Source organism: Prionailurus bengalensis, chromosome C1 (genome assembly GCF_016509475.1).
Source record: "Prionailurus bengalensis isolate Pbe53 chromosome C1, Fcat_Pben_1.1_paternal_pri, whole genome shotgun sequence".
In the NCBI taxonomy this organism is placed as follows: Eukaryota; Metazoa; Chordata; class Mammalia; order Carnivora; family Felidae; genus Prionailurus; species Prionailurus bengalensis.
In genome coordinates, this window is record NC_057345.1 from 202,524,943 (window position 1) to 202,530,942 (window position 6,000).

The following is a 6,000-nucleotide window of genomic DNA, read 5'->3' on the forward strand; positions in this document are numbered from 1 at the left end:
GCTTTAGATTTTGGACGTTCTGTTAGGTGCGTAGTGATATCACTGCTGTTCTTTTAATTTGCGATTCCCTACTGACGTATGATGTTGAGTATCTTTTCCTACGCTTATTTACCATCTACATATCTTTTTAAAATTTTTAGATGTTTATTTATTTTTGAGACAGAGACAGAGAGAGAGACAGACAGACAGACAGACAACGAGTGGAGGAGGGGCAGAGAGAGAGGGAGACACGGAATCTGAAGCAGGTTCCAGGCTCAGAGTTGTCAGCACAGAGCCCGATGTGGGGCTCGAGCCTATGAACTGTGAGATCATGACCTGAGCTGAAGTCGGGTGCTTAACAGACTGAGCCACCTTGTTTGGTGAAGTGTCTGTTAAGGTTTTTTGCCCGTTTTTAAATCTGATTGCTCATTTTATTATTATTGAGTTTAAAGATATCTTTGTATATTTTGTAAGAGTCCTTCATCAGATACTCTTTTGCAAATATTTTCTTCCAGTCTGTGATTCGTCTTCTCATTCTCTTGACTGTGCTTTGCGTAGAGCAGAAGTTTTTAATTTAATGAAGTCCAGACTATCAATTATTTCTTTCATGAACCATGCCTTTGGTGTTGTGTCTAAAAAAGTCACCACCATATTCAAGGTCGTCTAGGTTTTCTCCTGTATTATCTTCTGAGAGTTTTATAGTATTGTATTTTACATTTAGGTCTACGGTCCATTTTGAGTTCATTTTTGTGAAGAGTGTAAGTCTGTGTCCAGATTCTTTTTTTCTTTTTCTTTCTTTCTTTTTTTTTTTCATTTCTAGTTGTTCCATCACTAAAGATCATCTTTGTTCCATTGTCTGGCCTTTGCTCCTTTGTCAAAGATCAGTTGAGTGCATTCATGTGAGTCTATTTCTGGGTTGTCTATTCTGTGCCACTGATCTATCTGCCAATTCGTTCACAAGTACTGTACTGTCTTAATGACCGCAGCTTTATAGTAAGTCTTGAAGTGTGGTAATGTCAGTCCTCCAACTTTGTTCTCCTTCAATACTATGTTGTCTATTTTGGGTCTTTTACCTCTCCATACAAACTTTAGAATCAGTTTTTCAATATTCACAACTTCCATCTATTTTTTAAACAAATGTCCATAGCCCTAATGAGTTACAAAGTCCTGGAACACAAATAAAAATGCGTATTTCCTGTCATCAAGTCCCCTAAATCTAGGTGCTTTTGAAGGACTATTGGCCAACTTATTACTTGGAAGTCACCTTTCTTTACTATGTTTCAACAACCCGCAGTGCCTTTGAACTGAGGGCTGCAAACTCCGGTGCCTACATGGGACAGGCATACCACAGAAAGGACCAAAGCCAGTTTACATGTAAATGCAGGAAGAAGTAGAATTCAGGCTATGGCAAACTGGGGAGCACATACTGAATGGGGGGGACATAGTGACCTTTGCTCTGGAGGAGGACAGGCTGTTCTCTGCTGCATCTTCTGGCTTTTCAAAACCCAGAAATCCAAAATTTGATGTGAATTCTTTCAAATTATTAATTTTTTAAAAACAAACTCAAGGTAAAATTAAAAAAAAAACAGGGCTAACCATAACAGCTTACTCAGTTCAGCCTAAGGGCCACCAGTGTGCCACCTCCAAATTATAGTTCCCCAAATCCTTCCAACCTGTTAAGGAGCAGTCCCGCACTGGTAGGCTTTTTGTCCTTTCAGTGTCTCCAGTGTAATCCTTTATACAAATACTTTTTGCATCTAAAGCCTCATTCCTTTCTCTTTTCTCACATCTCTTTGCCCCTGCTACCATTTTTTTAAGAACAAAGATGGGGTGCCTGGGTGGTGTCTGATTTTGGCTCAGGTCATGATCTCACAGTTCGTGAGTTTCAGCCCCGTGTAGGGTTCTGTGTTGACATCTTGGAGCCGGGAGCCTGCTTTGGACTCTGTGTCTCCCTCTCTCTGCATCCTCCCACCCCCGCTCACGCTCTGTCTCTGTCTGTCTCTCTCTCTCAAAATAAATAAACATTAAAAATAAAAAAAGAGGGTTCCCGTTTCTCCACATCCTCAGAGGGGAAAGTGGGTGATGGGCATTGAGGAGGGCACCTGTTGGGATGAGCACTGGGTGTTGTATGGAAACCAATTTGGCAATAAATTTCATATTAAAAAAAAATAAATACAAAAATAAAAAAGAACAAAGATGACTTTTCTTTTTGTTTTAACAAGTGAAGATTTCAAGTTAGGTTTCCCTCCTCCTCCTCCTCCATGACCACTCTGGCTTTCTGGTTTTGTGTTCTTATATTGAATGACCAAAATCATATCTTAGGATGGGGGAAAAAAATCGAATGAATCAACTCACAGACTAACCATAAACCTCTGATGACTATCAGTGTTTTAAGCCAATAACCAGTTTAATTTTATGGACTGCTGATGACTAACTCTGCTCTAGGGAAAATCTGGGCTCTCAATTTTTCTCAAGGCTTTTAGTCAAGGTTCAAGACAGCAGGATTAGCTATGGGAAAGGTTCTCAGGAACACATTTTAAACAAACTCTTATCTCAACATCTGCTTTTATCTGGTCTTCACTAAAAAAAATCCTGCACAGGGGATAAAAGTATAGTTTTATTATCACCGTCGTCATAATTAAAGAGCAATATTGCTGAAAGCATTTAAATAGCAGATATCATATTAAGCATTTCATGTACATTTTCTTTTTCTCCTCACAGTAAATGATCGTGTCTTTATTTGATTATTAGTCCCATTAGTAATAGCAGCTGTATGCCAGCTTTCAGTTTGGATGCTCACAGATACATAAGAACATTAAATTAAATTTAAGAGACATTGAGAATTGCCATTCATCCCCAAGCCTCCAGGAAGAATGGAAAATCACTCATTATAGAACTGTTTGAAAATACAACAATAAAACAACTGTGTTTCAAAGTCACTAAAAATATTTTTTATTCTTATTTTTATTTATTTATTTATTTAATATTTATTTATTTATTTTTAAAATACAGTTTACTCTTAAATTAGCTAACATACAGTGTATACAGTGTGTTCTTGGTTTGGGGGGTAAATTCCCGTGATTCATTGCTTACATACAACACTCAATGCTCATCCCAATAAGCGCCCTCCTCAGTGCCCATCCCCCCTTTTCCCTGCCATCCCCCCACCCCCACCAACCCTCAGTTTGTCCTCTGTATTTAAGAGTCACTTATGGCTTGCCTCCCTCTCTCTTTGAAGATGTAGTTTATGTATACAATGGAATGCTACTTGGCAATGAGAGAGAATGAAATCCTGCCATTTGCAACAATGTGGATGGAACTGGAGGGTATTATGCTAAGTGAAATAAGTCAATCAGAGAAAGACAGATATCATCTTTCACTCATATGTGGAACTTGAGATTCTTAATGAAAACTCTTCAGCTTCTTTTGATTACTCATTTTAGTGTATAATATTATCATTACAATCAAAATTATTTTATTTTATAGACAGCTCACAAATGGGACTTCATTTGAAATTTCATCTGGATTTTTTGAATTGAGATTTTAAAATAAATTATTTACTTTTCCTGGGACCCTTATTTATAACACACATACATCTCTCTAAACTCCCCAGAGTATCATTCAAAATGGGAGAGTATGCATGTGTGTGTGTATGTGCGTGTGTGTGTGTGTGTGTGTGTGTGTAGTCCAGAGATAAATCAAAACAAAAGCAAAATAAAGTATCTGACTATCGTCTCTTTACTCCAGGATTGTTATTCAGGGCCAGGGTCAGAATCTCGCTATTTATTTGCCATTATCATTTATTGTATAACAACCATGAACTAGGTAGTTGGGGTAAAGAATGCCAGGGGCACTTTTCTGTGGACTGGACAGAAAATTTCTTTCTTTTTGGGTAGAAAATTTCTTATGTAAGCCTTAAACCTTCCTGTCTTCACACAGCCCTTCACTAAGTCATCTGTCTCACATCCTCCTCTTTATAATGGCTTGCTTAAGTAATTGTTACTGGACAGGAACAGCAGCCATAAAATATAAAATGCTTTGTAAGTATTAGTTAGCAAATAATTTATTATTGTATTCCTCAAAAAACTGTGTTTAGATCAGAAACTACTTTTCTCCACTTTACAGAAGCAAATCAAAGCTAATAATAATGACATGCACTTGGCTAAGGTTACACATCCAGAAAATGAGGGAAGTGTGTGTGTGTGTGTGTGTGTGTGTGTGTGCGCGCGCGCGTGTTAGGGGCGTAGAGTGTATATATGGGGATGGAGGTTAGATTTACAATCTCTGATTTTTTCTCTCCTCCATCCTCTCCCTTGATGGCCATTCATCTCTATTAATCATGCAAATGGCTTCTGGATAGTGATGTCAAGGACTTCTGGTTCTTATTCAGAGAACTATATTCAATGACTTAGACAATGTTATAAAGAGAACCGATGACTGCAAACTTACAACTGTCTCTCTGGTTTCTCCAGAAAATGCCCACAGACTGTGGGTGCCAAGGAACAATGGTACAAAAAGGAACCAAGAATCCTGAAGCAAAGAAAAGATGCTTGGAGAAGATGAAAAGAAGCAGAGCCCAGCAAGACCCACTATTCCACAGCAAGCAAACTTGAACTAAGAATCAGTGTTTTCAGCTGATCCAGACCTAGGACTGGATCTCAGAGAACTCAGCCAGGGATTCAGTCTTGCACAAGAAGACCAAGAACAGAGTAGGACAAGAAGGACAATGTAGCCAGCATGGAGGTCCTAAGCCAGACGGATCCTAGTTGTGCTGGGTCAAGCTTACGGGAGGGCTTTGTGCTCTGAAAGGTGGAGGCAAGGACAGGATTATGCCCTGTCTGGATAAAGTTGTTTGCCTGCATGAGATGGCATGGGGGTGCAGAGTTATTTTTATTCCACTCTTCTTCTCTTAACTACCCAACTCTGGGTCTCTTAAAATGTTTTCCCCTCAAGCTCACTTTTATAAATTTCATTCTATAAGTGCTGATGTAAATAAGTTAATTTCAGCCTGAAATCTAAGGGTTTAAAAGAAAAGTTCCTTTCCTTCTCTCAATTCTTTGTTCAGATTCTCTATTATGAAGACATAGCAAAGAGACATCATTGATCCCCATCTGCTGGATCAGCATTAATTGTGCCCTTGGACACAAGTTCTCCCTATTTTCAGCTCTGCTTCCCCCAGAATCAAAACAATGGCAGTGAACCCCCCAGCGTCTCCTCCAGGAATGCTTGCATAATTTATTCTTTAAGGGCAAGGTGATTTTTTTTTTCATTTTTATTTAAGAGACATTTCTATATCACCTGTTTTGTGCCAGGAGACGCTTTGAAGGACTTTACCAGTAGTAACTCAGTTCATTCTCTCAGCAACTCATGAAGTTGGTGATATTATTATTCCCATATTACAGATGAGAAGACTGAGGTGTGGAGAGCTCCATGGCCCGCCCCAGCCACACAGCTCATCGGTGGTGGGGCTGGAGTCCCCGCCCTGGCAGTGTGGCTCCACAGTCCTTCCCTCCTCTATCACTTTGTGCTAAAGCTCGGTCCTGCTGATGTTCTCCTGTGATAATTGCCCTTTAATTATTTAGGGACTAAGTTTTCTTACTCAAATGGGGGGCATTTTACAATAGGATCCTGTCATTATTCAAGCAAAACCTCTGGAGTTTGGTTCCCCCTTGGTTCTCCTTGCCTTATATTGAAAATACCTCAACTGTGCATTGGGCTCAGACCTTTATGTGTAGAGTCATGGGGCTGCAGGACCTCTGGCGGCCCTGGATCACTACTGAACAGGGTTTGAGGATGGATATGACCAAACCTGGCACCTTCTTCTGGGCCAAAGCCGCACAAGGAAAGAAGAGAAACAACTGAATAGTCAAGGGCACTCAGTCAAGCCACATAGTTTAGATTCCTAGAATCTGGTATCATCTGAGCCACCCATGCTGAGTCACTTCCAGGCAGTCACTGCCTTCTTATGGGCCGGAGCTGGGCTTGATAGCAAGGAATTTCAACAAGAATGGATGTTACCAG